The sequence below is a fragment of the Lepidochelys olivacea genome, assembly GCF_965140295.1.
Source record: "Lepidochelys olivacea isolate rLepOli2 genome assembly, chromosome: 5".
Classification (NCBI taxonomy): Eukaryota; Metazoa; Chordata; order Testudines; family Cheloniidae; genus Lepidochelys; species Lepidochelys olivacea.
The window spans coordinates 1,232,057-1,243,764 of record NC_140415.1 but is presented as its reverse complement, the minus strand read 5'-3'; the positions used below and the strand labels follow the sequence as shown (position 1 = coordinate 1,243,764).

The window sequence follows — 11,708 nt, the reverse complement described above, 5'->3', positions numbered from 1 at the left end:
CTCTGACGGTTAGGCCTGGGCAGGACCTGGGGGCCACTGGACGGAGTGGAGCATTGGCCTGACGGGCTCATGGGAGCCCAGACCCTGGGGCGGGCGGTAGCGTGGGGGTGCATGGGTCACTGGGCTCCCAGGAGGGCAGGAGCACCGGGAGCAGAGGGGAGCAGGTCACCAGGTGCAGGGTCCTGGGTCTGGGCCCTCAGCCGCTCTCACTGGGGATCGAGGCAGGTGTAGGTCGTGTTCCCCACCAGGAAAGTGGGAGGGGCAGAGCCGTGGACCCACTGCAAGGTGAGGGCACTCTGCTCACAGATCCAGCAGCAGGGGTCTGTGCACGACCCGCCCGACAGCCCAGGGCCCGACACCCTCCCACAAGCCAGGTAGGAGGCGGTGGAGCGCGTCACTGGGAAGAGCCTGGGCGGAGAGAGCAGAAAAGGCAGCGTCAGGACGTCTCCTGGGTCCTCCTTCATGGAGATCCCTGGGGGCAGCACCCAACCCTCCACCCCACAGGGGCTTGGACAGAGCCGGGCTGGGGCCCCAGAAACCAGGTGGAAACTGCAGCTCAGGGGCCCCTGGGCCCCCAGGAACCAGCAGCAGGGTGTCCAAGGGGATTGTACCTGGGAGCACTCGGTCATGAGAATGCTGGGTCCATCTAGTCTGGTCTCTTGACTCTGCTGCAGCCTGGCTGTGAGGCCATGGGCAAGGCGGGCACTGCCCCTTGCTGGTGCCAGCTGTAGGATGGGGGCACCTGGGAGTGCAGACAAATCTACCGTGTTCCTGCAGCTCAGGCATGACAGGACGTGAGGGGAGCCCCCAGGGATCAGCTACAGCCGGCTGGAGACCCTGCTCCCGGCCCCCCCGCGCGTGGAGGAGGTTGTGAGGGGGGAGCTCTGTGCAGCCGGCATAGCAGGCAGGGAGGGTGGGGGAGCTGGGGAGAGCAGGCTGGGGGCAGCTCCTCTGCCTGTATCGGAGGCAGGGGCATGTGGGAGCGTCCCAGCACCCCAGGGTCCTGGAGGAGGCCCCAGTGGGCAGTTCTCTCTGGAGCCCTGGGAGGGGAGAGCCGTGGGGCTGAGGCCTGGGCTTACCTGTTCAGTGCAGAGCCGTCCACCCACTTCCAGTCAAGCCTGGCATGTTCCTTCTTCAGCCCGATGTGGAACGTGTTGCTCTTGGACACACGCTGCAGGAAGGCCTGCCACACAAGGAGCTGACGAGTGAGTCCCAGCTCCGTGTCACACGCGTCCACATCCTCACACACGTGTGCACACACTCGCACACGCTGCACCACGCAGCCCAAGCCGCTGCGGGCAGAGCAGTGCGGATGGGCAGACCGGCGCAGTCCCAAGGGCAGCTCGCTCTCACTGGCGCGAGGTTGGGCAGTGCCCGCCTGCACAGAACAGCCGGCTGCCTGGCGAACAGCCGTGGTCTTGGGCCCAAACCCAGCCGGGCTCCGTGTGTCTGAACGGCACCTCTAGCAGCCCCCCGCCCCCCCCTCCGGCGCTTGGCCGGGCCAGCACCCTCCTCGGAGAGCCCCACGCCTCTTTTGGGCTGCCTTGTCTCCTGGCCAGTGCTGGGACAGAGCCGGACGTGGTTTTGCCTGGTATCAGATGGGGGGGGGCATTTTGAACAGCTCGGTGCTGCGCCCCCCACTGGCGTGCTCTTGCATACGCACGATGTGCGAGGTCAGCCCAGCGGGTGTGAGGGCAGCACGCTCGTGAAACCGTCTGGCGTCACCATCTGGCGGGATCCCACACGCACCATGCACACGGGGTCACCCCAGCAGGGGTGGGGTCACCCCTTTCCCAGAAGTGCTGGAATGTCCAGAATTCTGGGAGCGTGCGACCCCCACGCTCCCCGCAGCGCAGCGCCCCCTGATTGTGCAGGGAGAGCACCTCCTACTGCGCCCACCCTGCTCTCTGGGGCACGTGAGCGTCCCTGGAGAGCTCCCGTCACCATGCACCCCGCGCGGGAAGGGCGCCCCCTCAGTCTACATGCTGGAATTGCACTGGCAATGGCAAAATCCTCTGTGCCGGGGTGACCAATGAAATCTGCCAAGAACCCGCCAGCCCAGTGCCAGGCCCCTCCTCCCTGCCATAGGCCTTGCCCCGGAAAGCGTGGGGCGGGGCCCCGCACTCCCTTTGCCAGCTCCTCCAGGCATTCAGCGCCATGGCCAGGGAGGGGAGTGTAGCTGGGTGCAGGGCCAGGAGCAGGTTTGGGCAGCACACACAGTGCCCCAGTCCGTGCCCCTGGTGCAGCTGCCCTGGCCCCGGCCCCGAGCACTCACCAGCGTGGCGTTGGCTCTGATGGTGACAAGCTGGGCGCCTCGGGAGCAACAATCCTCTTGGCTCTTGGCCCAGGCCTGCTTGGCCGAAGAAAAGTAATAGCCCTTCCCAGCGTCCCAGAGCCAGCCGGCTGGCCAGAACTGGCACCGCCCCGTATGGAGAGAGCCCAGCCCACGCTACGGCAGGGCCAGCCAGAGCAGGAGGGAGCTCCAGACCTGCCTCTCTGCCCCAGCCCTGGGGTGCGTACAGCTCTGCCTCGGCCACAGAGGGGCCCACCCCAGGATCCCCCAGCTGACCGGAGCTCCTAGGATGAGCCGGCGGGGGCGTCTCCCAGCGCTCGGGCTCCCAGGCCGTTGAGGGCTTGGTGGGCTGGAAGCAGCAGGAGGTGATGGGCAGCCAGGGCAGAGCTGGGGGTGAGCGTGCTGGAGCACTAGACACGAGGCCTAGATGGTGGGTGCCCACAGCCAGTGGGGAAGGACTCTGGGCTCCTCAGTCCTACAGGGCTGGGAACTGGGCTGACTCTGGGGGGCAGCGAAACCCTCCCCAAGCCTTTCCCAGGACCCTGCCCCACTCGCGTACCTGCCAGGAACCTCTCCCACGGCTGCATCCTGTGTTCGAGGCTCTCTTCCATGCTCCTCAGCTTCGGGGCACAGCTCCCCACTTGCCCTAAAGTTGCAGACTATGAACACAGGAACTGCCAGCCTGGCTCAGCCTGGGGCCCCTCTAGCCTGGCCTCTGGCTCTGGCACTGCCCAGTGCCAGCTGCGACAGAGGACAGGACAGGGAACCACGGCATGGCCAGTTGTGGAATAACTAGCCCATGGGGGAGATTCCCCCACCCTGCCAGTTAGGGCTTGGCTCAGGCCCTGAGATCACAGGTATTACAGCCCATCTAAAAGCTCCTGTCTCCTCTCTGCTGGAGCTCTGGACGCCCTCGTTAGCCATGCAATGTTTAATCCTCATTTGGTTCCTGCTGAGCTTTTGGGCTCAGTGTGTCATGGGGCAGAGAGTTCCCCAGGTGCACGGCAAAGGTGTTTTCTTGTCTCAGTTTCAGGTTTGTTACCTCTGACTCCCCGGCTGGGCCCTTGTCCCTGTTTCATGAGCTAGGGAGAAGAGAAGTTCCCAGTGTCCCATCCCTACCGGGCGGGTTATTCTGTGCCCCTTTGTCCCCCTCAGGCCTCTCCTCCCTGACCCGCACAGGCTCACCTGTTCAGTCTCTTCGAAGGGCAATCTCACCAGGCAGTGACTGGTTTTCATTGCTAGTTTCTGAACACCCTCTGACCGCGCAGTGCCCAGCATCCCGGGGCTCGCGGCAGCCCACAGATCTATACGGTGACACTGGAGAATTCTCCAGTCTGGTCTCCAGCTGGGGTCTTTTGCAGCCGGACGTTTCGTTGGCTTTCCTGCCTGCAGCAGTGTGCTGAGCAGGTTTGGCTGAGGGTTCAAGTGACTCCTTTCTTTGGGCATGACTTTGCATTTGTCGTATTGAATTTCAACTGCCACCCTGCAGCCCGGGCAGCAGCCTGGCCAGGCTCTAGTGAGAGCATCCCCTAGACGTGCTGGGGTGGGGGGGCAAGAGGGGAGGCTGCAGCTCCCCCTCTCGAGGGGCTGAGGGAGGAGACCAGAAGCTGGCTGTGCCAGGCAGCTGCTTTGGGGCTACTTGCCCGGGGCTAGTCCTCTGGGAACCTTTGCACAGCCCCCACCCCAACACTCAGCTGGCCCTGGCTCTGAGCAGGATCCTGACCCCCCAGGGCCATGTGGGGCGGGTGCTGCAGGGGCCGTGGGGTGACAGTGACTGGCCGCTGCCCATACTCACGGTGCAGGCCCTGGCCGAGTACCGCTGCCAGGAGCAGGATGCACAGGAGAGCCAGGCCGAGAGCCACCCGCTGCCAGGGGGATGAGGGCAGCTGCTGCAGGGCTAAAGGAGAGGGAGTCCGTCGGGATCACCGCTGGGGGGGCTCAGCACAGCAGGGTCCCCCAGGTAACAACTGGAGGAGCTTTCGGGAGGCCTCAGCATGGTGGGGTCTCCCTGGGTCCCAGCATACGAATCGCTGGGGGGGAGACCGCGGGGGGACACTCAGCACAGTGGGTTCCCCTGGGTCCCAGCACACAGATTACTAGTGGGGGGAACTCTCTAGGGGGCTCAGTGTGGTGGGGTCAGGCTGCGGGAGGGCTGCCAGCTCAGCCTGCCCTGTCAGGGAGTCCCCTTTGGTTGAGTCTCTGATATAACCTGTGTTTTGCCCGTTCCCCGTCTCTGGCTGCCCGCCCAGGGAGCTCACAGCTTCACGGACATCAGTGCCCTGGCTCTGGGAGAAGGACTTCAGCATCCGCAGCACGGCAGCATGGAGAAACCCAGGCAGGGAGAGGGGCCACAGAGCTGGGAATAGAAGTCAGATCCCCAGCGCCTTGTCCCCTGCTCCGAGACCTCCCGAGAGCAGCAGGTCTCACAGGCAGGGTGGCTGCGTGTGCGTGCCCGGGCATGTGTCCTCGTGTCTCTGGAGTGAGGGTCCCTTAGCTGGGACCCCAGCTTTAGTGATCCCCCTGTTCCGCCCTGTCCCCTCCCCAAGCCGCTAGCTCCTTCATCGTAGGCCTAGCCCCCTGAGAAGCGGGCGGGGTGTGAGCGCCGCAGGGGGTCCGTTACCTGCCGGTGGGGCTGGTGGGGGGAAGTGGATGTCGGTGTACACGACCCCCTCTGCCGTCTCATGGGCTCCATCCATGCTCCCTGCCACGGCAACACCCCCGCCCCCGCGCAGCCTGGTGTGATGTGAAATGGAAAGTGTCTCTGCACGTTTCCGTCCCCAGAGACGCCAGCTGGGCCGGCGAGTACTCGCGGGGGCGGCAGCCGGCTCGGCACAGCCCCAGCGGCTCTCCCAGGGGAGACAGGGCAGTCCCAGCAGAGACCTAGCCAGGGGAGACAGGGACTCCCAGCAGAGCCCTGGCACGGGGAACCGGCTAGGCTGGCCATGCTGGGCTCCAGCTGCTCTGCCAGGGCACGGCCATTGGTCCAGCCCCACACGGAGCGGCCCCGAAGGCGACAAAGCCCCCCTCGCTGGTGCCTGGCTGCTCTGTGATGCAGTACACACCTGCCGGGCTCTGGTTTCTCCCTGTCATGGCTGGTGGCTCATGCATGGAGCACATGACAGTGGCCCTGCGAGGACAGACAGATGTGTCGTGGGCGGCCTTCCTGACCCCGGCCACCACTGCCACAGGCCTCAGGCTGCTTTGTCTTGCCTCTATGTGCCCAGGACTGAGGGGAACAGGGGCAGGGCAGGAGAAAGTGAGCAGGGAGCTGGCTGCAGCCCTGCCCATCGGGGCCCTGTGCCCGGCCCGGCCCTGGCGCGGGGAGCCCCGGCTCAGCCCTGCCCATCGGGGCCCTGTGCCCGGCCCGACCCTGGCGCGGGGAGCCCCAGCTCAGCCTGGCCCATCGGGGCCCTGTGCCTGGCGCGGGGAGCCCCAGCTCAGCCCGGCCCATCGGGGCCCTGTGCCCAGCCCGGCCCTGGTGCGGGGAGCCCCGGCTCAGCCCTGGCGCGGGAAGCCCTGGCTCAGCCCTGCCCATCGGGGCTCTGTGCCCGGCCCGGACCTGGCACGGGGAGCCCCGGCTCAACCCTGCCCATCGGGGCCCTGTGCCCGGCCCAGACCTGGCACGGGGAGCCCCGGCTCAGCCCTGCCCATCGGGGCCCTGTGCCCGGCCCGGCCCTGGCACGGGGAGCCCTGGCTCAGCCCTGCCCATCGGGGCCCTGTGCCCGGCCCGGCCCTGGCGCGGGGAGCCCCGGCTCAGCCCGGCCCATCGGGGCCCTGTGCCTGCCCCAGCCCTGGTGATCCGGCCCCGGGTCTGGCCCTGCCCCCACAGGCAGGCCCCGAAGGGCCCCCGTCCCAGCTGTCTCGCTGTGGTCCAGCGTCTCTCTGCTGCTCGGTGGCCCGTGACCTGTGGCTGGAAACAAGGCTGAGGCGGCCGTGTCTGACGTGCCGGGAATCAGACACCGGGGCCCAGCGCAGACGGAGCATGACTGCTACTGCCAACCCCAGGGAAACCCTGCGTAAAACTCCCCCCCGGGCCTGCGCAGGGCCCAGCTACAGCCCTGACCCACCACCCCCCGGCCAGGCCTGTACGGAGCCCAGCTACAGCTGGGGATGATATTAAAGCTTTGTTCAGTCAGGTTGACATAAATCAGTCACAGGAAAGAAATAATCCTGAACCTGTGTCTACTAGGGGCAAGGATTTGCCGATGGAGGGTTTCTCCAAATGTCTGTATGAGGAAGATAGCTGTTTATCTGTGCAAAGACGCAGTGCGTATGTGGAAGAAATTTCGGAGTGTCCATCTGGCATCCCAGAAGTGAATCTGGCATTAGATAGGGCTCAGGGAAATGTTTCTCTAGAGCAAATTAAAGTTGGTGATCAGGTTAAAGCCCTAACTGAGGAAGGAAGGGGGACAGTCTTGCTGAGTGATGGATTGCTGGCTAGTAAAGCTTGGGAAAGGAAGCCTGACGCAGGTAAAAGTGATGTGCTTAAAGTAGCTCGGTGTCATAAGACACTATTTGTGGAAACAGCCGTTTATCTGTTAAGGGAGGTATCATGGAGTGCAGCCTCACCCGGCAGCGCCTCCTGCCGGTCATCTCGGGGAATTAGCTTCCAGCCTCTGGAGCGCCCTCTTCAGGCCGGTGTCTCACCGCCCCGGCCCCCATGTCCCTCCCGGACCCCGGTGCCCTTGTCTTGGGTGCTGCCCCCTGGCAGTACCCCACAGTTCTGGGTCTCCCCCTCCCAGGGGAACCCCCACCCACTATCCCCACCTCATTCGTAGGCTACTGCCAGTCACCGACTAGCCCTGCTCCCTGGGGCAGACTGCAGTATGAGCCACTCATCACCGGCAAGGTTGGGTTTGGACCTGCTGCCTCTGCCTACCTGTGGCTGTCCCCCCTGCAATCCTGCACCTATTCGGCCTGTGGTCGGGCCGGCAGCCTGGGGCTTTCCAGGCCGGAGCTCCCAGCTCCTCTAGCCCTTCCCCAGCCCTGCTCCAGTCTAGGTGTCCTGCTCAGCACCTTGCAGCCAGGACCTTCTCCCTCTACAGGCAGAGGAAGCCTCTCCCTGGTCTCCTGGCTCACAGCCTTTATAGAGCCAGCTGGGCCCTGATTGGGGCGTGGCCCCCAGCTGCCGCCACCTCCCCCAATCAGCCGGGGTTTCACGCCCTTCCCCAGCCCCAGCCCTCTGCAGGGCTTTTCCAACCACTTTGGGGCTGGAGCGGGTGCTCACCCCGCTACAGAGGGGAAGGCAAAGGGAGTTTGGATGAGCCTAGGCAGCCTTCTGGGCTGATGGCTTTGTGTAATCAGCCATTTGGGGCGGCAAGGTTAGTGGAAGATGAGTATCCCTACACCTTACCTGTTACCTGTGTGGAGAATTGTGACAGTGAAGGAAATGTTCCTGTGTCTGTCAGGGGGAAGGGAGCTACCCCAATCTCCAAGCAATGGTCCATGAACAGCCCTGTGTGCTGGGACAAGGGAAATGAGATCCCAAACTGTGTGTCTGGTAAAGGGGAATATTTCTCCAGCTCTTTTCTGTCTGTAAAGCAGACAGAAGAAGCCTGTCAGCCTATGACGGTTGAAAATTTTTCTACTGACCCAGAGTTGATTCTGGATATAACTAAAGCCCAGGAAGGAAGAGGTCCTGAATTTGTGTCTGCTAGGGATGCTGACATTGCAGCTAGGTTGCATCCAGTTGATCTCATAAATAGCTCCCAGAGACCAAGGGATTCTGGTGTTTCTATTTTGCCTGTTGCTAGTGTGTTGCTGAGTAAAGATACGACAACCTTGTCTGATCAGGGTGCTATCGTAGCCAGGGCACAAGGAAAGCATAAAGGTGACTTAACTAGGTGTGGAAACTTGTAACAAGGAAGAGAATGCTTCCAATCTTGTGACTATGAAGTCTAGCAGTTTACCTGAAAGGTGTTTGTGTGAAAATCCTCCTGATGGGCCAGAGGTGATTGTGGATGTAAGTGAAACTCAGAAGGAGTTTGGTGATTTGTCTGTTGTGCCAAAGTCAGGTCTGGACATGAATAAAGCTCAAAAAGAACCTGTTGCAATGCAGGATATTGCAGAAGGAAGGAATTTCTGGGTGAAGTCTTTGAGGTCTGTGAAAAGGAATTGTTTCCATTGACTCTTCATGGGCCATGGTGGATAGTAAACCGTCTCTCTTCTGAGGAACGTGTGTTGGTGCCTAATGGCCAGAGTCTTTCAAATGAAAATGAAGCCACTGAATTTGCTTTGAAAAAATCCATTGTGGATAGCTTTGAGGAGATTTCAGATGGAATAAAAATTGTTAGAGAGTTTAAACAGCCCTATAAGCTTAACCAGCTTGTCGGGGAGACAGTGGTGTTGGGACAGGACTGTGTCCATGTTGATTTGTTGAGTGAGCATTCTGGGATCGAGAGAACCTTTTTTCTTTTACTGGGGTATTGGTTTTCATAACCATTCTTCCCCATAACGAGTGGCACTGGTGGGGATACTGGGAAACTGGAGCGTCTAAGGGAATTGCTTGTATGACTTCTGGTTAGCCAGTGGGGTAAAACCAAAGTCCTCTCTGTCTGGCTGGTTTGGTTTGCCTTGGTGTGCAAAGGAACCCCAGCTTTGGGCTATAACTGCCATGATCTGAGCAATTTGTCCTGAATTGATACTCTCAGTAGTGTCCCACAAAAGGCCACTTCCTTACACTTGCCTGTAGTTGTTAGCAAAAAGGACACACCCAGCCAGCCAATGGATTCTGTGAAGCAAAGGAGCTCAGATTTTGACCCTCTGGAACAGGGAGAAAGGGAAAAAGTTCATCATGCTAATGAAAGCCACAGGTTAACCCTAAAATGTCAAAACCCCAATAGTATTGAGCAAAAGGTGTGGCATGAAAAAACGATTGTGAATGTACACCTGTAATACATTTCATTACTGTTACTGCTAATGAATGTTACTGCTAATGTTAACTTTTGTGACTGTTTCAGAGTAACAGCCGTGTTAGTCTGTATTCGCAAAAAGAAAAGGAGGACTTGTGGCACCTTAGAGACTAACCAATTTATTTGAGCATAAGCTTTCGTGAGCTACAGCTCACTTCATCGGATGCATTCAAACTGGACAGTCTCTACGTAAAAGAATAAATGGACACAAATCAGATGTCAAGAATTATAACATTCATAAACCAGTCGGAGAACACTTCAATCTCTCTGGTCACGCGATTACAGACATGAAAGTTGTGATATTACAACAAAAAAACTTCAAATCCAGACTCCAACTACATGCTACAAGGGGCCACAGCAATGGTTCCCTCAACCCACCCAGCAATATTGTTAACCTGTCCAACTATACTCTCAGCCCAGCAGAAGCAGCTGTCCTATCTCGGGGCCTCTCCTTCTGCCCCTCCACCCCCACGAACATGATACAGTTCTGTGGTGACCTAGAATCCTATTTTCGACGTCTCCGACTCAAGGAATATTTCCAAAATACCTCTGAACAACAACTAATCCACAGAGGCCTCCCTACCAACACTACAGAAAGAGGGATTCTAGGTGGACTCCTCCTGAAGGTCGAAACAGCAGACTGGACTTCTACATAGAGTGCTTCCGCCGACGTGCACGGGCTGAAATTGTGGAAAAGCAGCATCACTTGCCCCATAACCTCAGCCATGCGGAACGCAATGCCATCCACAGCCTCAGAAACAACTCTGACATCATAATCAAAAAGGCTGTCAAAGGAGGTGCTGTTGTCATCATGAATAGGTCGGAATATGAACAAGAGGCTGCTCGGCAGCTCTCCAACACGAGTTTCTACAAGCCATTACCCTATGATCCCACTGAGAGTTACCAAAAGCAATTACAGCATTTGCTCAAGAAACTTCCTGAAAAAGCACAAGATCAAATCCGCACAGACACACCCCTGGAACCCCGACCTGGGATATTCTATCTACTACCCAAGATCCATAAACTTGGAAATCCTGGGCGCCCCATCATCTCAGGCATTGGCACCCTGACAGCAGGATTGTCTGGCTATGTAGACTCCCTCCTCAGGCCCTACGCTACCAGCACTCCCAGCTACCTTCGAGACACCACTGACTTCCTGAGGAAACTACAATCCATCGGTGATCTTCCTGAAAACACCCTCCTGGCCACTATGGATGTAGAAGCCCTCTACACCAACATCCCACACAAAGATGGACTACAAGCTGTCAGGAACACTATCCCCGATAATGTCACGGCTAACCTGGTGGCTGAACTTTGTGACTTTGTCCTCACCCATAACTACTTCACATTTGGGGACAATGTATACCTTCAGATCAGCGGCACTGCTATGGGTACCCGCATGGCCCCACAGTATGCCAACATTTTTATGGCTGATTTAGAACAACGCTTCCTCAGCTCTCGTCCCCTAATGCCCCTGCTCTACTTGCGCTATATTGATGACATCTTCATCATCTGGACCCATGGAAAAGAAGCCCTTGAGGAATTCCACCATGATTTCAACAACTTCCATCCCACCATCAACCTCAGCCTGGTCCAGTCCACACAAGAGATCCATTTCCTGGACACTACAGTGCTAATAAACAATGGTCACATAAACACCACCCTATACCGGAAACCTACTGACCGCTATTCCTACCTGCATGCCTCCAGGTTTCACCCTGACCACACCACACGATCCATCGTCTACAGCCAAGCTCTGCGATACAACCGCATTTGCTCCAACCCCTCAGACAGAGACAAACACCTACAAGATCTCTGTCAAGCTTTCTTACAACTAAACAGATTGATAGAGCCAGAAGAGTTCCCAGAAGTTACCTACTACAGGACAGGCCTAACAAAGAAAATAACAGAACGCCACTAGCCGTCACCTTCAGCCCCCAACTAAAACCCCTCCAACGCATTATTAAGGATCTACAACCTATCCTAAAGGATGACCCAACACTCTCACAAATCTTGGGAGACAGGCCAGTCCTTGCCTACAGACAGCCCCGCAACCTGAAGCAAATACTCACCAACAACCACATACCACACAACAGAACCACTAGCCCAGGAACTTATCCTTGCAACAAAGCCTGTTGCCAATTGTGCCCACATATCTATTCAGGGGACACCATCACAGGGCCTAATAACGTCAGCCACACTATCAGAGGCTCGTTCACCTGCACATCCACCAATGTGATCTATGCCATCATGTGCCAGCAATGCCCCTCTACCATGTACATTGGTCAAACTGGACAGTCTCTACGTAAAAGAATAAATGGACACAAATCAGATGTCAAGAATTATAACATTCATAAACCAGTCGGAGAACACTTCAATCTCTCTGGTCACGCAATCACAGACATGAAGGTCGCTATCTTAAAACAAAAAAACTTCAAATTCAGACTCCAGCGAGAAACTGCTGAATTGGAATTCATTTGCAAATTGGATACTATTAATTTAGG

The 11,708-nt window shown here is 58.3% G+C and overlaps 1 pseudogene across 1 annotated transcript; it reads right to left on the bottom strand.

The window, feature by feature from the left end:
- Positions 1-206: 206 nt before the first annotated feature.
- LOC311520380 (killer cell lectin-like receptor subfamily B member 1B allele C) lies at positions 207-5,237 on the bottom strand (annotated as a pseudogene). Its single transcript has 6 exons — positions 4,914-5,237; positions 4,089-4,190; positions 2,845-2,939; positions 2,276-2,413; positions 1,080-1,183; positions 207-408 (listed from the first exon to the last, which is right to left on the bottom strand). The product of its transcript is annotated as a killer cell lectin-like receptor subfamily B member 1B allele C (transcript).
- Positions 5,238-11,708: the final 6,471 nt, after the last annotated feature.